Below are 22,683 nucleotides of genomic sequence, written 5' to 3' on the forward strand. Positions count from 1 at the left end.
AAATACCTAGCTCTTATATAGTGTTTTTCATCACTAGATATCAAAGGCCTTCAAATCTTTAATGTATTTATCTTCACAACACCCCTGTGACATAGAGAAGTATTTTTCCCATTTATAGATATGGGGAGCCAAGGTACAGAAACTAAGTTACTGACCCAAGGTCCTGCAGGAACTCTGTGGCAAAGAAGGGAACTGAGCTCAGTCTCCCATGTCTTAGGCTGTCACTCAGAATGATGTCAGATATATACATAGTTACGAAGGGTCAATTTATGAAAAGATGTTTTCTGAATATATAGGATTTAGGCTGGGTTTTGTTTTTTTTTCCGATGGGTTTGGAGCACGTTCAATTAATTGATACTTGCTTTGAATCTTTAACATGGCTTAGACCTGTAATAGATATCCATGTCAACTGCACTCCAATGTGCCCACACGGGAAACTTCTAGTAGCAAATCTGTCATGTTATCGCAGATCAATTGTCGATAGCAGTACCCTTTTCCTAAATTGTCATCACACCAACCCAGTTGGAGGAATTAATCTTTCTATGAAGCCTCTCTGCAAATAGGACTCACCTATGCAGCAAAACTGATTCTTTTTTTACTGCTTTTCAGATTTTAATCAGCACTTCTGTAAACTGCCTTATTTTAGTCCAAAATTATTAGTACGATCACTTATCTTGGTTAGACACTATTTCTACAACAGCCAGTCAGTGCCCTTGATTCCTTAACATTTTGAAACACTTAAGTCAGCATCCTTAGCAAATATCACCAGAAAGTAGGGCCTTTTTTATACAAGGAAAGTTGCACAATATTAACTAAGTTGATTTTAAACTGGTCTCAGGGCCACAACCTGAGCAGGTCAGCCACCCAGTACAAAGCCACAGGGGTGGAAAAATGGGGCCAGAGGCAATATGTGGGATCATGAGCACCCCGCAGATTATTTTGGTTGCAACCCCCCGCACACCCAGGCACAGTGGGTGGCCCACTGATGTGAGTCGGGAGGTGGAGGTGGCGCTCCCTCTCCAACCCCCACCGTGTGGGGTGGGCATGAGCTGCTTGCCAACACCACTTGTCCCCATTAATGTTCTTCTGTAACTCCTAGGTGAGCACGCCCCACAGTTTGAAAACCTTTGTGGGGCTGTCCCCATGAACAGTTATGTATCGTCTCTGAATGGAGTGGAAAAATGACGAAAAATGGTAGGGGATCAAATATGCTTACTCGTCTTGGGTGCTAAAATGCCCAGTTATGGTTCTAACTCATCTAGTTAAACTGGTAAAAACCCTCTAAGGGCACATTTAAAAACTGGTGTAGCCCTTGCATAAAATAGTTTCATTAAAGTCAGTAATTTACTGACTTGAGGTGAGACTGATTTAAGCAAGGATTATGTTGCTTGAAATGCATCAACGTAGGAGGTTTGCACCATTTTAACTTGATAACTCAAAATAGCTTAACTATTGCATCTTTCCTTGTACAGTCAAGAAATGGGGATCACCATGAACATGAGTAATCTTATTTCTTTCTGTGATGTGTACAAATGGTGATTCATTAGCTATGAAATTTGAGAGACTGAAAATCCCAAATGTTTGGCAATTAGATAATGTCTTCCTGATGGAATGTTATGTTGTTATACTTCCATTGGAGATTCTCTTCATTTCATTAATAAACAGTGACTATTTGACACCCATAATAAAATACTTTTTTTCTTCTCATAGCATCATAAATTTGTGGTACATTCATGCTAACGGTGGAATTAACATTAAGTATACGTGAAATAATGGTTTTTCATCAGTCAATCTCAAAATGCCTCACAATCTTTAATATATTTTATCATCATGACATCCTTGTGAGGTAAGGAAAATGGGGAACGGAGGCCCAGAGAGGCTAAGCAATTTGCCCAAAGTCACACAGTCAGCCAGTGACTGAGTAAGGAATTGAACCTGGTTTTCCAAAGTCCTAGGCAGGTGTCTTGACCACTGGATTATTCTTCCTCACTTCTCTATGGGTATGTCTGCCCTGCGATTGGGAGGTGTGATTGCCTCATATGTAGACCTCCTGGACACATACCCGAGTGGCCTCTATCTACACTGCCACAGCTTCACTGCTATTGTTGTTCGAGATAGGTAGATTAAAGCTGCCTTTGGTATGTCTATACATTCTTCAGTTACACCACCCAGTTGCAGACATAAATTATGTCTTGGAAAGCACCTTGCATACTGTGGAAGCTACAGTACTAGAAAGTTGTTAGTATTATGGTAGCATTGAAAATTTCTAAGCATTATAAGCCTGATTTCCCACCACCTAGTACTTTGGAGCAGTTATTTATATCTGTCCACAATGGGTGTAAAACAATATCCGATGAGTCATCCACTCAAACCCCTTCCTAGCATTTTGTATTCAGTTTGTCTGGGTTTAAATGACATAAGATAAACAGTAGTGGTAACTGGGTCTCGGAATGTCTTCTCATGAATGGCCTACTCTGGGCATTCATGAGAACAACAGTACTTTATATTTTGTTTGTATATTTCTTTTGTTTTAAAAACACTTTTTCACCTCCAGTAAGAAACCATTGAAAATTGGAGATTTGAGCTGCCTGAAGGGACTTCAAGCAAGAAGGGTTATTTGCTGCCTGCCTAGCTTACAACTAGCAGGGAGAGTTTACTATTTGCAGTTATCTCCTAGTTGTGCCTTGCAATTAGCACTGCATCACCTTCTGCATGTCAAGCTACATGAGCAATACACACTCAACATTATTAATGAGAAACCCCTGCACAGCTGCATATGGCATGTGATAGTCTGCCTACCACACTTAATACATCTAGCAGATCATGAAATGAAGAGAAAGAAGGTGGTTAATTACTTAATTATCACTTTTTTTGTGCACATGAATGCCAAGGAGTAAGGAGATGTTTAGAGACACATTTTATTTAGAAAAAAAAAAAAAATCAGGTGCTGTATTGTCACAAGATAATTATATTTTTTCTCTAACAAATAAGTACATTGCAGTGCATGAATTCTTCTTTTGTTTTTAATGAACATATTTCTGATCCACTATTAAATTCTACAAAACTTTTAGAAAAAAATATCCACAGGTTTTGTGGAGATATATATTAAAGGAGAGACGAGAGACTTGGACAGTTGATGGGATATAGGTATATGAAGCCTTTTATGTTTAGTTCAAATCCAGTCGGAACTGATAATGATCTGAAATTGTTACTATGTGAACTCATTGAGACAGGGAATATATCTTGGAGAGTGCCTCGCACAGACTGGGAGCTATCATAATAGAAAATTGCTGCTGCTGCTGTTTGTAATATGGCATTTCTGAGAGCCCCAATCCGAACCCGTAGTACTAGTTGCTGTACATAGTATACCTATGCAAAGCAAAAGATGGCCTTAACTAGATTGTAAGCTCCTCAGAGCAGGGACAAGATGCAACAAATGGTGAATACCAAATAATTGGGAGGAGAAGCAAATCAATAATAACATGGGCTCAATTCCATTATGCTAAATCTCTTTTTTGCCCCTCTCACAGCAGATGGAAACAGCAAACTGATAACGTTCTCTGCACAGAAGGCCTCTCCAAGATGTGTAGAGTCAGCATAAAACTAGCCCAACTCCCAGTCATCAGCTTAAAGCCACTTAGCTTTCCCATTCACCCTTGCCTTAAGCACAGGAATATAGCAGGTGAGATTCAAACCCCAAGAATATAGACCAAACAATAGGATACAGATCAGAAGTCCATAATAGCCATCCACCTTGCTGTTTTCACTTTGCATTTTCTTATGCTCATCATGGTAGAAGTAGGTTTTAAGGAGGGACTTGTAGGAGGAGAGAGTATTGGTAATTAGGGCTACTTGATGGAAGATCTTTATGCCAAAGTGCTGAATATGCTTGTAAGGGAATCCAACAACTGGACAAGAGAGGCTGGCATAACTGGTAGATCAGAGAGTGGCCAGTTACAAGGCAATAAGATTGAATAAATAGAGATGGGATGAAGACATTAACTGTAAGGACCAGAATCTTGTTTTTATGTGGTGAAGAAGGGCATGCATGTGAAGATTAAAAATCATATTAAATATAGAATTGATCATACATATATTTCAGAACAAAGTGCTATTGGCTGTTCCTACTTAAAATTATAAGTTATAATGGAGGTTTTAATAATCCTTTTTCTTTCTAAACACTGTTAGAAGTATCTTAAAGTAAAGATTTTATCCAAAAGAAAAGATATCTAGGTAGTTAAATCCCTATATATTTCTCAGTTCTCCAGTAAGTTTAACTTACTTTGATGGGAACCCACAAGACACACACAGTGGGAAAGTATAAATAAAACTGTGAATGCTTGGAGTAAGAAGGAAAGCCTGTTTCCAAGCATCTGTACCATTTATGGGCATGCAACCAGTGTGTCTGAGAGGCTGAAAGTGAAGTGCTTCTTAGTTGGCTGTAGGGAGAAGTCTGGATGGGAATTCTGGCTTTTCCCCAAAAGAAGCATCTGTCAATTGGTAAATGAAAACTATTTATTTAAAAACCTTTTAAAAGCCTTTAAAGTGGCAAATCAGAGGAGCTATATTAGGGACACTGAGCACATTTTGCACTTTTGTTTTTCTGCAGTCTTAAAGAATTGGCTTAATATTATAATATTCTGGAGAATAACTCACATGCAATTTACTAAGATCTTCTACATCATTGTCACAAATCTGAACCAAACTGACCTTAGGTGCAGTTATAAATCTCGTGTTTGTTATATATGTCAATATAATGGCAAGTTAGGAATGAACTGTTCAAATTATTCTTGTTATCCCATTATATCCTTCAAAACACCTATATACTGTATGGCTAGTTTTTCTAATTAGTTGCTTTGAGATATCACTACTTAGTGTTCTACTTTCAGAAGGTGTCATTTCAACAAATGCTGTCATGACACCATCTAATCAGTACATCTGTTATCACAGACTCATCCACAAAGGTATTACTTTGTTTGACATGAATTTAATGAAATATCAATAATTTTGGCAAAATATTCACAATGGAGAAATTTCTCACAAAATTGGCAACAGAAGTAAAAACAGTTCTTTTTTGTTGGTCATTCACCCATTCTCCGTTTTGGGAATCCTCTTTAAAGTCTTTCAGTTTTAGGCCTTAATCTTATAAAACTAGCTTGGAAAGTAATAGATCTAGGAGTGAGATAACTAGACTGGATATTGTAAAAATCTATACACACTTTCAACCAAAACTCAAACTGAAGTTTTTAGACCAATGTAGATAAATTCTTTTTTCACATTTGTATGATTCTCCGTTTCATTTCCACCCAGAATCCAGGACTACAATGATATAGTAGAATCCATGAATTTTCTATAATGACTTTGGCTCAGTGATATAAACCTCTCTATTTTAGTTTTTCCATCTGTGCCATAGGGTGGCAGTGAAGCTTAGTCATTGCAGTTTGTAAAGCACTTTGTTATCCTCGGGTGGAAAGCACTGTAAAAGTGCAAAGTACTGTAATATTAGAACGCCAGGTGAGGTTGTTTTCCTGCTTAGTGAGAAGTCATTCAGGAGCTGTATTTCATGTGACTTGCAGCCTTTGTTGATTAACCCCCGAGTTCAAATATGGCTCGGATAAATAAAAGATCTGGGCTCTTGAATAATAATGAGTGAACCTCAAAGGATTGGTCTGAAAACCTTTTGATGGTATTAATTCCTGCCTGTGACTTGCAACTTTCTTGTAAGAATGGTTGTCTTTATGCTAATCCCTGATAGCCTAATAATTTGCCTGCATGTTCTTGAAGCTGCCTAATCACTTGACCATGTCTTGGCACTCTACTTTTACTAGAAATCTCTTGTCTCCTCATTTTCACTATTTAGGTTGGAATAGTTGGGCACTAAGAAGAGCACTAGAAGCCAAAGACTAGAATTATAATTTTATTATTTGTTTGTAGTAGTGCCTAGAGACCCCAGTCAACATGAGGCTCTGTTGTGCTAGGCATTCAAAAAACTACATAAGAGACAGTCCTTGTCCTGAACAGCTTACGTTCTGAATACATAAGAATGAGAAATAGTGAGAGAGGGGTAGCGTTGTCCCAACTGTAAAGATTAGGAACTGAGAAATTAAGAGATTTGTACAGGGTCACACACAATATATGGCAGAATTGGAAACTGATTCCAGATATCTTGAGACCTCGTCCAATGCTTAACTAGACAATCATCCTTCCTTCCCAGAATACATGGAGATACTATGCTGAAAAAAAGCAGCCATCTGCCAAGCTTTTGAAATAATAAACTCACTCCAGGGTATAAGAATACCTAAATTTTTTCATCTTCCTTAAGCTTTACTTATAAGGCTTTAGTTAAAGAGGGCAGGTAAGTGAATTAATTTAATCTTTAGAATTCCGGCTGATGATGAGAGTTTTTAAAGCTTGGGACTGGCCAGATCCAAAGTATCTGGGAAAACAATGCCGAAGGGGGGAGTTTTTTGTGTCTGACTTTGTCAGTTTAGGAAAATAGGTAATGCTGTCCTCTAGTGGCTGCCCCATGAATGGAATAAAAGGGCTTACTACTACTACAATTTGAAGGAATTCTCCTTTCTCTCTTGTGGCAGAGGTCTATAATTGGAGTCTGAAGGAGCTGGATTCAAGCCCCAGATCCTCAAGAGTATTTGGATGTGTATGTCTGCGAGCCTGCTACATAGCAATGCAGTTTGTTTGCAGGTGATGATGGATCGATAGATACTCAGGGAGGAGATTCTTGGTCAGGTTTCCATGACAGAGTCAGTTCCAGCTAGAGCTGGTTTGAAAGAAAGAAAGAAAGAAAGAAAGAGGGCTCTTTGCTAACTCAGGAGGACACTGAGGGCATGGATCATGAGAGACAGAGGTGAGAGGGAAGGCTCTTCTAGAGCTATAGCTGGATGGAGAATTAGGATAGCAGGGGTGGCCAACCAGTCAGAGACGAAGAGCTCAAAAATAGCTATGGATACTGCAAAGAGCCACATTTACCTTACCCTCCGCTGAAAATTCGCGCTGATCTGTCAATTTCTGCGGCAACTTGTCAGTTTCACTTTTCAGTTTCCCCTCCTCTCTTACCCTCCCCTGAAAGTTCCCGCTGATGGCAGCTTGACAATTTTACTTTTCAGTTTCCCCTTGTCTTACCCTCCAGGGAAAATTCACGCTGAACCGTCAATTTCGGCGGCAGCTTGTCAATTTCACATTTGAAAGTAAAAAAATTTTGGCGCCCCATACAATTCACAGAGCCGCATTTGTATGAACAAAGAGCCGCATGCAGCTTGCGAGAGCCGCATTTGTATGAACAAAGAGCCACATGCGGCTCGTGAGCCATGGGTTGGCCACCCCTGGGCTACAGTGAATGGGTAGGGAAAGGCATGGGTGCAAAGAAGGACAAAGAGACAAACAGGAGACATACATTTTCTCAATTCCTAGATCTTATCTTAGAATGTTAGGACACATTTACTCATCCTCAGTGTTAAAGATAAAAAGGGCCAGGTTCTCTAGTGTATTTTACAGCAAGTGTTTAGGTTTTTAACATTTGTGGAAGGAAAAAAACTGTCCCCAAAAGTAACATTTTCTTGTACATTTCCTTCCACCAATATAACGACCTTAAATGACCACTAAAAATAGGTACAATATTTGTTGCACCATGATGGCTGTAAAATGCTGGCTAATTGGTACTTATGCTATTGTTTACATCCCTAGTGGATGAAAGGTCAAACTTCCCCAGGATTAAAAGTGCTAGAGACAGTTGAAAGTTTTGGAATGAAAAGTTTAGTTGAAAAATGTCCTTTTTCCAAAAACAAAATGTTTCATTCAGATTTTTTTATTATTGTCAAAATTGTTTTTTGTGAAAAATATAGTATCTGTTCTATCTCTCTTTTCAAAATGTAATTTAAAATATTATAGAAAGGGTTATGGGAGTTTTTTGTTTGTTTACTAAAAGTAGTTTTTACTAAATTAAAAAAAAATAATTATTTTTATCAAAATATTGAAAAAAATTGTGAACAATTTAAAAGAAACAGAAAAGGATTGATTTTTAAGCACTGGATTGAAAACAACTTTGAAATTTTTATTTTCTTCATGGAAAAGGATTTTATTTGCCAACAAGCTTAACTAGAAATAGCAAAGGTTTGGTTTTTATTTTGCAAGTGTAGTGACATACATTCTGTTTGAAAGAGAACGGCCTGAGTCCAGCATCTGATTATTCTCATGAAACCCAAAGTGTCTACAGTAAAAAGCGGCAAAAAGATAATGTTGAATTCCTGTACAGCCATGTAGCCATTATACAGTATTTATTCTGTTTAAGGCACAATCCATAAGCCATTTATTCACTTAAATGGGAGCTGTAACTGGTAACTAATATAAGAGGCCATCTGACTATAGAAATATTTTTATTTATTGCGAATTTGTTATCTGGCGATGCTCAACCAAACACCAAACTCAGAAAGGCAAGAAGTATCACTAGTAAATGGTAAAAGAGAAAGACTATAGCCTCTTTGATCATTTTGACTTTAAAGATTTTAAGAATCATATAATTTTAAAAAGAATATTTTGAGAGCTGAAAGATCTTTAGGAAAAGAGAATGTATTGACTCATTTGAAAAAAAATTCAACTTATACTAAATCCCTTCTTTAAGATCACTTAACTCTTAGAAAAATTTTAAGTTATCCATGATAAATCAAGCAGGATCCAACAACCTTTAATGGAATTCATATGCCCATCTATGAACTGTTTGTTATCCACTGAGACAGAACTTACTACTGATTTTGAAAATCATGTACTTAGGTTTTAGTTTACCATAAGAAGTGTGTCCACACCAGGGTAGATCCACTCTTAAAGGTGTAATTGCTCTTGAAAGCTCTCCGCAGAGAGAAATACAGAAGCAATTGTGAATAAAATAACCATTGTTTATAGTTCATGTTCTGTTATGTTTCATTCTTTCTTTCTTATTATTTTGCTTGCCTTTAACTGTGTTGTCCCTTAAGGCATAGAAAGAACCACATGTGACCAAAATAGTGGAAGTCACCTACCTGGATTACATTGAGAGGCAATTATTGAGATTTAGCCTACCATTTCTTGTTTCTCAATATTATAACTTTTACGTAACTGGGGAATAAAATTACTTGATATTCAACAATTTAAAACACCCCTGTCTATCTCACATCTGGATCCTCAGACCTAAAGGATCACCTTACATGGTTTTGGTTAAGCTGTTTTATTGGTCAGATTCCAGTGGTGGTGCAGTGCAAAATGACCTCACTACATCAGGGAATCATACTCAAAGGAGCTGAGCCAACTGTTTACCTCTTTATCTGATAATTAATTAATTTGATAAATAAGGGAGAACCTAACACTTTTCCTTTGTAGCTCTCCAGTGGACACTACATCTCAACTCACTATTATTATTACAGTAATGCTAGAGGCCCACGTGGACATTGGAATTGACATTATAGTTCCGATTCAGTGTCTACCTAGTCCAGTATCTTGTCTTTGACAGTGGCCAACACCAGATGCTTCAAAGGAAGGTGTAAGATTCCCACAAGAGGCAGGAGTTGGGGTAATCTGCCCCTAATAGTAGGTCTCATCCTGATCTTTGATCCCTTTTTGCTGTCATTAACAATTATAACTTTGGATTTTCTTGATATCTTTATAAATATCCTATCCCTTTTTAAAACTAGCCAAGTTCTTGGAGCTAATCGGATCGGGGACACATTGTGAGGGGTGTTGTATAAACATAATACATCTCCTGTCTTGTAGGGATAAGAATCTAATGCCCTGATCTACACTTACCTGGCAATTTGGCGGCAGTCGACAGGAGTTACGCAAGCTACACAGAGTAGCTCGCGTAACTCCCGTCGACTGCTGTACTTCCCTTCTGTGTGGCGTCTTCACTGCACTGCACTGACGGGAACCATGTTCCCATTGATGCAGTGCTACGCAACTTGCGGGGGTCATTTACAAGCGTTGACTTCTGGATTGATCGAGTGGATCTTCACTGACCACTCAATTGATCCAGAAAGGTTGATCTGACAGCGGCGACTTTGCTGCCGTCAGTGTAGACATACCCTAATTTTAAGACCAGATACAAATAGTATGCGTAACAAAAAGAGGGAAGGGGGAGCAGAAGGGTGCAAGGCAAAATGGAGGAAGGATGGGGATAATATGAAGATGATGCATAACTAGTAATGTGTACCCTCTGTAGGTTTGGGGGGGAAGGGTGCTGTGGAGGGCAAGAGCTAGATAAATGTAGTAGGAGTGCTAGCTCTCCTCCTGTGTAACCACAATACACAGCTGCTTATCTTTACATGTAAATGCTTTAGTTGTGCGGTGTATGTAAGATTAACATCTGCTTCTGTATGCAAGTAGTAGGCTAATTTTGTGACCTGATGCCTTCCTTTAAAGAAGGACCGAACTTTGCTATTAAATTCTTCCAGAATATGACAATGAATCACAGTACTTAAAATTTACATTTTAGATCAACTGGTATAATTATGGAAATATCACAAATGATGTAAAATCTTTATGCCCTTAGATGTTGCACAAGAAATATCAAGAATACCTTTAAAACACAAATATTCAGATTTTATGCATTAACAATGTCAATTTTTTTTGTTGCAACCGATCTCTGTGAAGTGCCTCTGACACACAAGGTTTGCAACAATAGTACAGCAGATGATCTTGTATTTTCATGCAAATGAGATTTCCATATTGCAGTATTCACCTTTGGGAGTGGAGAATGGCAAACATCTCTGAACAATGAGTGTAGAATGAAGATTTAAACTTTTTCAAAGAAAAACTGCTGGCCTTTATATCAATGATGATAATGTTTAATTAGAATTCTGAAATCATTGAGGCATTTATGCAGCACATGTCTAACCAAACGCTAACAAAATTAAAATTATTCACCCCCTCACTATAATTTCCTGTACTTGTTATATTTATTCATGTTGTCAGTGATTCTGGAGCCTGGTTTGATTTCTCTCTGATCATCCCTAAAATCTTGCCACATTTACTGAGATAAAAGATAAGATTACTTTAGAACTGACAAGTAAAACCACCTTAGACTTACTATAGAAAATACCTGGAACAGAGTCCATATTGATATTATTTAGTTAAGTAAGGCAATAAGAAATGTTTTAAGGTGACCAGGATAGAACATTAAATAGAAGGTACTTACTTCAGGGCTCATCCACATTTATAGCACTGCAGCTGTAGTGCTTAGTGAAGACGCTACCTATGCTGATGGGAGAGCTTCTCCTCTTGGCATAGGTACTCCATGTCCCCGAGAGGTGGTCATTATGTTGACAGGAGAAGCCCTCTCGTTGACATAGTGCTGTGTACACTGGGAGTTAAGTCAGTATAACTGTCGCTCAGGGGTGTGACTTTTCCACACTCCTGAGTGATATAGCTGTACCGACATAAGTTTGTAGTATAGACCAGGGCTCAGTCTTATAAACAGATATAAAAAATGAAGGTTTAAACATACTTTGCCTGGACTACGCTACAAAGTTAGGTTGATATAAGTTGCTTTGCATTGACCTAATTGTGCATGTGTCTATGCTCAAATTTGTCTCCAGTTGATATAAGTGCAATAGATAAATCCATTAGATCAGTGCAATAACACCACCTCCCCGGCACGTCCTGGTTGAACTACTGTGGCTGATGCAGCACAAGTGTACACCCTTTGTGACCGGTCAATCCTAACAGTCCTTCAGCATTTGTCCCACAATGCCCAACACTGACTGTTCTGGTCACTGTCCCGGGGTCACAAAAGCTGGATGCCCCTCTTCCCCCATTTAAAAACCCCATGTATTTTTTAAATGCCTTTTTTTGATTCCCAGCTTGGCGAGCTCTCCCTTGTCGTGTGCAACTGCTCAACCAACCATGTCAGCTACACACTCCAGGTGCATTCCTGCCTCGAGTAGATGAGAGGTATAGGATCTCTTGGGCCTGTGGGGACAAGTTGCTGTGCAGGCAAAGCTATGGAACAATTTTGGAAATGTGGATATTTACAAGCAGATTCAACAAGGGATACAGTGATCAGCATCAGTGTCACATGAAAGACAAGGAACTGTGGCAGGCACACCCCAAGGCCAGAGAGGCCAACAGGCAGTCTAGTGCTGAGCTGCAGACCTGCTGCTTTCACAATGAGCTGCTTTCATAGCTGGCAGCTATCCTGCCTTCACCCTGCAGAGCACCATGGATACTTCCAAGAAGCCTGAGACACAAACCCCTGCTGTGAACAATGAGGCGGAGGAAGAGAAGGAGAAGAATGGGGAACCTGCCACTGAGGGTGTCCAGCTATACCACAAGCCAGGATCTGTTCAAGACTCTACCACAATCTGGTTGGTCTGGCAGCTGAGCACAGGCAAGCCCAATCCAGGGGTAGGAACTTCTGGTAAAGCATGTGAATTCATTTCCCATTACAGTGTTTAAATGGACAGATGGCCTCTGACCCCAATATAGCACGACACAGGTATTGACTTTGAATTAATTTACTCATACTAGAAGATGTACAGCAAACAAAGGTCGAGTTATCTACTTTTCATTCTCTTGTAGAATTAGCCTGGGAAGACTACGTGGAGCAATTTTTTGACATCCACAGGAATGTCCCTTGAACCCTTCTGAGAGGTCTTAGTGAAACATTCATGGAGATACCCTCCAGACTTCTGAAGGTTTCTAGGGATGTCAGCCTTGTGCCCCCTCCACGATAGGACGCATTCCCATGCCAGTCCTCAATGACTTTGTTAATCACCATTGCAGTGACCGGGCTATTGGAATGCAGACGCCAGAGGCGTCAGAATGTCAGCAGCACCTGTACTTTCTGTGTCTTTGTTACCCTCAGGAACAAGACATCAGCTAAAATCGCCATCATTTTTTGAAAATACTGTTGGTGCCGTTGCCCTCATACCCATGGAAATATGGGCTGAAATTTTATTTCATGCAAGTGAAAGATTCTCTTCTCTCCCTCTACCCCTGTTGTGCCATGCTCAACATGACGGGCTGGAGGGCAGTGCTGGGATCAGGCACTACAAGGCATCTCTTTTTTCCCCCCCCTTAAACATTAGGGGAACAAGCGAAGGGAGTTCTGAGAATCAACTTTTGCTTTCCATTGTGACTATACATACATACTATACATGCTATGTGTTTTATCTGTAGCTACTGCTGTACCTATGGTAGAGTCTGTTGAGTGGTCTCCCCTCCATACTTTTGGAAAGCCTGACCATGCTGAGGAGAAGAAGAGGACACAGGAGCATATGTTCAGTGAGATGCTGCAAGCCAGTTCTGTATCAAACTGTGGACAGAGGTCCTGGACAGTAAATATTTCAGACAGTATGGAGAAGGAAAGAGAAGATAGGAGAAAGTCCCAGCAGAAAATAAGATGGAGATGTACTAGGACATAATGGGGCTTTTCTGGCAGCAAACACATACTGCAGACTCTTGTTCACCTATATGTTTAATAAACATGAGCTCACATCCGTCAGCAGTCAATGGAGAATTCCATTTTAGGACCTTCTTACACCCTCCAACATTTCATTAGAGGCCACATCCCTACCCCTTCTACTCCACTGGGGGTTCAGTAAGGATGACCACAGCTCCATATACACTGATCTGTGAGAACCAGAGTTTCTGAATGTGTAGCCAAAATTAACTGAAATGGACATGATTTCTGCCCCCCATCCCCTGTTAAGTTCTTTTCATTTTCTTGTATTTGTTTTTTAATTGCACCTTTTTTTGGCACTGACTACGGCATGCAATAAAAATCTGTTTTGGTAAATATTACATCTTTATTACTTCACAACATATGCTGCAGAATACCTAGTCTACAGAAGGCACCCACCATTTGTTATTGTACAGGGCAACAGAACTCACAGGATCAGTGAAAACACAATGTAATCATTATAAATAATCTAGCAAGCACTGCAAAATTAATAGGTGCATTAACAGACCATTATGTTCAGAAATGTACAGCAAGAACCATACAATTCTTAACAGCCTCCAAAACTTCAAGCTACCACATAGCATTACTGTGGCTGTTTGTTAAAGTGCCCTTTCTAAAGGGCAGGCCAAAGGCCTCTCTCTCAGCCTCAGAGCTCCGTGCTGAGCGCTTCTAATAGCTCTTGTATCGAGCTGTTCAAACTCAGCAGAAAACCACTCCAGCTCCACCCTGCAGCCCAGCGGCAACTTTTCCCGCTTTGCCTCACCTATATTATGTAGGACACAACAGGCAGCTATAAATATTGTGATATTTCTTAAATATTGTGAGATTCAGCCTTATGAATAAACAGCTCCAGCAGCCCTTCAGACCACCAAAAGCACATTCAACTATCATTCTGCACCTGCTGAACCTGTAGTTGAATCCCTCCTTGGTTCTGCTGAGGTGGACTGTGTATGGCTTCATGATCCAAAGGAGCAAGGGATAGGGTTCCCCAGAGTTCACTGTTGACATTTCAGTATCACCAGTGGTAATCCATGGGTCAGGAAGAATGTTCCTGCTTGCACCTTTCTGAATAGTCCTGTGTTCTTAAAGATACAAGCATCATGCACCTTCTCAGCCAACTAACACTGATGTCAGTCAAGCATCCCAAGGATCCACCAACACTCGCATAACCATACTGTAGCAAGGCAGAGGCGCCTCCCTCCAAGTCTGAGGCAGAAGGACCACTACATTCTCCCTGGTGGACCGAGCCAAACCAACCTTCGGAAGCAGAGGGCAGGGAGGCCCTTCAGCTCCTCCCCTTCTGCCTCCTGCATCGGAAGCAGAGGGGAGGTGGGCCCTTCAGCCCAGTTGGGCCAGAGTCAGCATTGTATTATGCCTAAATACTTACAGCTTTACATCTGCAAAGTGCAATACAAACATTAACTAGCCCACCCTCCCAAAACATCCATGGAGGAAGGTACATAATTTATCACACTATCATACAGATGAGGAAGCAGACACAGAAGGCTTATGTATGGTAGGTGAGTGAACCATATCAAGGTTAAACATCACCCCGGAGTTTGTGATGCCCTGCTCCTGGAAGAGGTGACCGAGACTGGAGAGGAGCTACTGGTACTGCTGTCTGCCTCTTACCCCGAGGAGACTGATGATCTGCAGACTATGGAGCCATTTCAATGGACTGTGGTACAAAGTAGCACAGGGGAACCAGACGTTAATCAGGTTGTGATGTCACCATACTAGTCAGTGTGTTTCAGGAGGATCCTCACTGATCCTGTGGCAGGATCCCCCACCACTGTTAGGGCCCTGTGCTGGGATCCAGTAGAGTAGAGTGGGCCCAGGTCCCGCAATCCACACAACCCGCCAACCACAATCCTTGGGGGCAGAGTACTCACCCTAGGCTGGAAGGCCTGTGCCTTGTTTGTGGCTTGCAGAAGACTGCAAGCCCCGAGACTGTGTTTGCTGTCGGCCTTAGCCTAGAGACTAGCCTAACTACTCCTTGATTGCCTATTGCTCTGCCCTGCTCATTAGGCCACTAGGCCAGAGCCACTGACGCTTTGCTCTCTGCCTTAGCCAGGAGGCTAAGCTGAAGACTGCTTATTGCCCTCTCTTCCAAAAAGGTTGGAGCCCAGTCTGTGAGCGCTATCCACCCTAGCCAGGAGGCCTGGACTCGGAACCCCTAACTAACTGTTGTTTATTGCCTGACGCAGCAAGTCACAGTGGCCTCCTTTTGAACCGGAGACGGAGGAACCCCTACACATAGAAAAGTAGCCCTTTCTATTGATGTACTCTCTTGGGGAGGTGGGCCATACAAAAATAGGGATATGTGTGCCATCTATTGCCTCCCTGCAGTTCAGGAACCCCATTGATGCAAATCCATCCACTATGTTGTGCACATTACTGAGAGTCACAGTCCTAAGTAGTAGGAGATGATTAAATGGTTCTGCACAGTTGCGAGACAATGAGCCCTACTGTGGATTTTTCAGCTCCAAAATGATTTCACACTAACCAGTAGCACTTGCTGTTGCAAGTTTCTACAACGTGATCACTACTTGCTTCTGAACTGTCAGTGCAGCTTTTATTCTGTTGTCCCTGCACTGAAGGGCTAGTGTAAGCATCACGTACAGATCCAGGAATTTGCTCTTGCACATCTGAAAGTTCTGCAGATATGGCTTATCATCCCAAATCTACATTACAATATGATCCTACCAATCAGTGCTCTTTTCTCAGACCCAGAAGACACACTTCATCTACAACTGCTCCGTGAGCACCACCAACAATCTTGTATTGGTTTTTGCTATGTCCCACAGAAATCTGTCCTCCACAAACTTGTCATGTTACCCACTGCTGCAGTTCTTCCTGTGGATCTGCAAATACCAGAGGATTGTGTGTCCTGTGTTTGCAATGCTTATGACGATAATGCAGAGCTGAGTGGGCCCCATGCTTTTGTCAGAGATGGGAACAATGAGAACTGCCATGCATTTTTGTCGGATTTTTTAAAAAAGCATGAAAATTATGGATGACACTGTGGAATGGAGAAAATTGCATGGTGGGAACTTAAGCGACTTGTTTCTGCCCCACTATGCATTGCCAACATTTCCCAAAAGACAGTGCACCATACTATAGTGAGTTGCACGCTGAAATACCTATCCATTGTGTGCCACACTGTACATTGACACAAGTGCTCCTGGTGAGTATCAGCAGCCAATGCAAGGGAGCCAAGTATGCACATGCACCAGCAATGTACTAACTCTGCTTGACCAATTCCATCAGCATAAAGCCACAGAAGTTTGTAGAGTAGACATGGCCTATGCTTCTGTAGTACCTAATGTATAGAGCCCTGTGCAGATACAAATATATCCATCCACATCCGATCTGCATCCGCAGGAATAAACTATTACCGAACCGCATTCCGCCCTGCCTCTTTTAGACTTACCTGCATCGGCGCAGCAGCCAAGCCCCTGCCACCCCAAACAGTTGATGAGCCCCCCCAACACCTGATCAGCTGATTTGCCCTGCCAGCTGCCTAACAGCTGATCAATCCTGCTCTCCCGCCTAACATCTGTTCAGCCCTCCCAGCTTTCCTTTCTGCGTAACAGCTGATCAGCCCCACCCTCCCGCCTACTAGCTGATCAGCTGTTGCCCTGCCAGCAGCCTAACAGCTGATCAGGTGTTTGCTGCACCCCTGACTGGCAGCTGCTCCAGCCCTACCCCAGAAGTTACAGAGGTCCCAACCTCTGTGACCATCTGACTGCGATCTGCAAGAAATGGTCCATGGATATCTGCATCCTCATCTGTGGATGCGGATATCCGCAGATTTGCAGGGCTCTACTAGTGTACTGAAAGAATCATTATACAGAGTTTCTAAGGGAAGAAATATATTGAGTTCTGCAGTATTCAACAGTACCATAGAAAGGCAAAGATTCTTTTTATGATAAGAGGAGATGAAATTACTAAGGAGGAGCAAATCAACTCAGACATCTTCCTAGGTATTTTAAATTAGATATGGTTGAATTCATAAGCACAACTGTACAAACACGAGCAGAGAGGAAAATACAATATTATGGGGGGAAGTGTGTGTGTAATATTCCCAGACACACACATGCATACAACTAAAGCTTATTAATTATGATGGAGTTAAGTTACTGCTAAGTTCTTTCAACTTTAAAAGTAAATAACATTACGGGAATGTTGTAACTTCCATAACTAAGCATTACAAACCCAGGAAATTCAGAAATCCAAGCATCTTAAGATATGGAAATGCACAGTTAAGGCACTCAAACAACCTTGCTAGCTGTGTAGTGATACTATAAGGAATAATAAGATAATAAATGTGTATTAAAATGTATCTTCAAAAATAAATTTATTCGAAACTAGCAATGTAAATACTAAAAATCTTTAGTCATAATTGTATGATTAGTGGATGGTATCATTCATATGGCAGAGTTAAGGTTGCTTGTAAGAGTGCTGTAAGAGTGCATTTCTATACTTTAACATGTTTGGATTTTATTTTACGTTTAACCTTAACTCTGACTTCCCTGGGTTTGTAAATACTCGTTTTTGGGAGAATCACAACATTCCTGTAATATTTTCTAACCCTAACTTACTGATATATATTGCAAACCTTAAGTGATCTTGACACAGGTGGGATTTTTTTTGGTTGGTTGGTTTGACTTTTTGGGGGTTGAGGGGAAGAGGTCTGGAAATATATATATACTATATATAATATGCAGTGTGTTTGTATAAATTTATATGTATCATATGCTAGACACCTACTCACTTGGCTTTTGTAAGGAAGTGGAGGTTCTTTTGTCTGTCATAAATAGGGCAGATTTGCCTTTTAGCTATATATACAGATTGTCATTGTTTTTAAAATAGTGAAATCATTCTTGACTCTCCATATAATTTCCTGGTGGGAAAGATTTTCATACTGGTTTTGAGAAATCCAGAAAATAATTATTTTGCACAAAACCTCATATTTCAAACTGCACAAGACGCACCATTCCCAGCCTGTATATCAGAGATGTTAGAATTCAGATGGACTTTCTTTCAACTATTGATATGAAGGACCGTCAAGAAACTTTTGTATTTATGGCATTATACTATTGAGACAACATCATTGTGTCAGTTTCCAACCAAAAGAGTAACTTATTAGTGTTCTTTCAGCTGGCCTTGATTACCAGATACCAAACAGAGCAAGAGAAGCACCAATGAATGCCTTTTTCCTTTAGATTGTAAGATCCAGTATCGGGGCAAGCAAGTTACTTTCCTTTCTCCCAGCTTCATGGGGTAGGATAAGGCAGAGAAGAACTACACTGCTCCATCTTTTAGTCTCAGCTAAGAGATGACTGTAGATGCTCATACTATCCCCTTGTCTTCCTCTTTTCAGATGCCAGGGAAGAGATAGGGAAAAGGATTCTGGCCCAATGCTCCCTTCTTAAGATATGGGCAAGAGAGTGAGACTAGAAACTTGACCAGACATCTGTTCCCTGAGGGCAAGAGAAGGGGAATATAGGTTAATGGAGAAGCAGAAAGTAGGAATTCCTGGACAAGGGGAGGGGCCATTCAGCCAAACTGAATAGCATCCCAAATCCCGCAAAGATATGGGGCCCCACATTTGACAAAATATTGTTGCCCCTTTTTTGACCTGAATGGCTAGTCAAAGTTTGGGGTCCTGGGGATGTTGCAGTTAGAATTAGAAATTGATGGAGTCTGGTATTTGTCTTTGATGCAAACTTGTTTATTTATGAGGAATGTACACAATCCTGTGTCTCTTAATTCAAGAGTCAAGAACAAAAGGAACAATTTCTTAGCTTCTAGCCCCCCAAGACTCTATAGCGAGCAGCAGACCTCAAAGTGAGCTCTCTAGCTTCTCCCAGTATCACATTGATCACAAGTTCCTGCTTGGTTTTCTTGCCTCTCCAACTCTCTGTTCTTGTCTGTTCTCAATTTTTGTGTGTTCTTTTCGCGTGCGTGCATACACCTTTTGTCATAAGTGGAAAGGTCATGCTTACGGTTATGTTAATGTCAGGGTGAGTCCACACATATCAATCTCATCAAGGGGGCTTTAACTCAACCCATAACCCAGCTCATAATATTTCCAAATAGCCAAATGTTGGACCTTATGCAAATACCTAGTAATTATTTATTTCTAATATATGCATGGTTTTTCACATGAGTGTTTTGTTTTGAAGCAGAGTCTCCCATTGCCTGTGACTTACTCCCTTGTCCCTACTAAGAAAGACTGGGGGATCAGGAATGGGTCATTTTCAATCCTGCATAGCCATGCCTAGGTCTCTCACTGTTTAAACATTTAAATGCTCTTAGAGTTTTAACATCTTGCTTAGACTACAATGCAGTGTATATGGACCAGTGCTGCCGACTAACAGGAAGATCCATGGCATAATTGCAGTTGACAATGTGACATCTCAGATACCATTGCTTTTTCTGTGCTTTATGATATGACAAAACACAATATTTCATGTGGGTGTGCATGCATGTGCGTGTGTGTTTAAAAAAAATGAAAAGAGAAATTTCTGGCCAGTTATTAATCTCATCTTCAAACAAGTGATGTTAGTTTGGTTAACTAGATTTGACTGTAATTATTATTAGTATTAACAATCATCATCATCATCTCTGTTCTGGTGAATGGACAGTAAGGTGTATTTTGTTTCAATAATAAATAGATTCTGGTTTGCCTACTCCCCTAATTTAAAACAATTTCATGACTGTTCAAACTTTTTAGAATCATTTAGCACTCTTCTAATTAGCAAGCAATTACTGTTTCATTGGCAATCCTATATTTCCAGTATTGTTTAGTACTTCCATTATTCATTTCATAAGTATTTTTAATTAATTGGAGGAAAGTGCTGGTTAGTGCCATTTATTTTATGGACTCAAGATTTGTGCACTTTTAAATCAAAAGAGAAGTAAGTGCCTGAATCCACAAAACTGAAAAAAGTGTGTTTTGTATATATGAAGTTATAAAAGAAATGGAAGGACTTCAAAAGAAATCATTGTGCTTTAATCCCCTTTCAAATGATACCAGGACCAGTACTCTGTTTTAGGTATAAGTTGCATGTTCTATATGTCTGAATAATAATAGTCCCAAACAGTAAACCTCATTGACAACTATTATGCATACCACCTTGTATCAGACACCAAACCAGACACACTTCCGACACTTACCAATACCCCTCTTTTTTCCTTTTTTTTTTTTTTTTCCCAATCTGGATTGAACTTCAGGCAAACCCACACTCCAGACTAGCCTAGCACTGAGTAAATGGGTCAGCATCACCATATGGACCACATGAAAAAAAGTAATTAACAGAGCTGTGTCATCTTCATTTTGGCAAAACAGAACTCCATTTCATCTCACTATCTCCCTGTACAGCTTCATATAAACTTTGAACAAGAGAGATAACAGAGCAGAGCTTTGCAACACCTGAAAGAGAGAGCCCTCAGGGTAGATAAGCAATGTCCAGTATCACCCTTCAAGACCTTTCAGAGAGGAAAGAATGGAGCCACTGCCCTGATTTTATCCATCCTAGCCAATGTCTGCAGATGAGTTTCATGGTTAATGTTAACAAAGGTTGCTGACTGATCTAAAATAATCATCATGGAAATTTGATCTCTGTACTTTGCCAGGAGGAGATCACGGACCAATTAAACAAATGCAGAATCTGTACCATACCCGGGCTGAAAGCTAAATTGAAGAGGTTCTTAGAAGTCCAGGGTTCCAGATGGCAGAACAGTTGTTTAGCTCAAATTTCTCAACCACCTTACTCAAAAAGGGAGCTCTAAAGAGAGAGGGTTATAATTGAAGAGAATGAAATGGGTTTCTTGAACATGGAAGGCAACTGCTTATTGGAAGAATATTGGCACTTTGCCCTCCTATATAGATAAGAACAGTGGAATCAAAAACATTTGTTTGTTTTAACATGTTCTCTGTTAGCATGAGACTATTTTCCAGCACGTTAGCGGCCTAATTTCATCATGCATATCACTGCATATCATAATGACTATCACAACAAGATCCAGCACTTTTAGAATTGATCCACCCACTTCCAAGGCCTCTACTCCCTAGCTTGTAGAAAGTAGCAATATGTAGAAATAATTTCAGGACAACACTTTAAGCTGTTTGTCCACTCTAATGCTCACTTCAAATTTTTCAGATCTTATATAATTGATTCTCCAGACATGTGTCCAGTAGATATCACACAGCTATCCTACTTGAACCGGGATGAACCTAGTCCCTGATTCCGCTCCACAAGTAGTAAGTATTGGGATTCCCTTCAACACTTCTGTTCAGCTTCCCAGAAACTCAGTTTGATTGAAGATTTTGTCACTCAGGAATCATTATTTGGCATACAACAAAACTAAGCTGGGTTGATCAGAGTCAAGCGTAGGAGGTGGGTAAAGAGTGTACCACACATCCAAAGTTACACAGAAAATCACTTCCTTTATATATATTTACACAGTATATTGCATTTACTACACGTTGCATTACATGTTTTGGGACTGGCTTGGTTACTCTGTAGAAACTAAGCCTTGTACAGCATGCTCTGTTTACACACTGTCCATGTACAACTTACTCTTCACCTCATCTGACATTCCAGGCTTATCTTGTCCATTGTAAATGATTCCTTGGATTTTCTCCCTTATCTTAGCTAGTACAATCATTCTGTCTCTTAGCTTACTGACCTATTTACCTATCTTAATTTACACAGACATTCTGATTCCAGCCTGCTGATCCATTTACCTCGATAATCCTGTCTCCTAAAAAATAAGGTCTCACCCACATCTAATTACTCATCTCAGGATAGGCCTACAGTATGCAGTAGAGCAACCATTTCATATTTTTGTAGGAGCCATTTTGTCCAAATGGAAATAGAACTATATTTTAGAAACCGTGATTTTTTTTTTTTTTTTAAAGAAAGTTCCTTGAGCAGCAAATTTTTGAAACACAGAAGAAGTGGACACATTGTAAATGATTGAAGAAAGGGAAATCCCAATATCGTATTTTCTGAGAAGCAGTGGGGAGTTAATTTTACTTGTATATGCTAATTCATAGATTTTAAGGCAAGAAGAAAACATTCTGATAATCTAGTGTGACCTTCATAACACCGGATATAGAACTTCTTTGAATCAATTCCTGTTTCAAACCCTGTAGTTGTGGTTGAGCTAGAGCATATGTGTTAGGGGGAAAAACCCCATCAAATCTTGATTTGAAGAGTTCCAATGAT

General features: G+C 40.1%; 1 long non-coding RNA gene across 2 annotated transcripts in view; it reads left to right on the forward strand.

The window, feature by feature from the left end:
• The window catches only part of LOC137166318 (uncharacterized), an 84,908-nt gene that overhangs the window by 20,995 nt on the left and 41,230 nt on the right, over positions 1 to 22,683 (forward strand). The window contains exon 1 of one of the 2 annotated variants that reach the window (XR_010923645.1): positions 21,623 to 21,713. The exons of the other annotated variant lie outside the window; for it this stretch is intronic. This is a non-coding gene — a long non-coding RNA (uncharacterized lncRNA). Of the gene's footprint in view, positions 1 to 21,622; positions 21,714 to 22,683 lie in introns of those variants that run through there. 2 annotated transcript variants of the gene reach the window in all.

The sequence above is a fragment of the Emydura macquarii genome, unplaced genomic scaffold (genome assembly GCF_026122565.2).
Source record: "Emydura macquarii macquarii isolate MOO-44397 ecotype Brisbane River unplaced genomic scaffold, CSIRO-AGI_Emac_v2 contig_2834, whole genome shotgun sequence".
NCBI classification, from domain to species: Eukaryota; Metazoa; Chordata; order Testudines; family Chelidae; genus Emydura; species Emydura macquarii.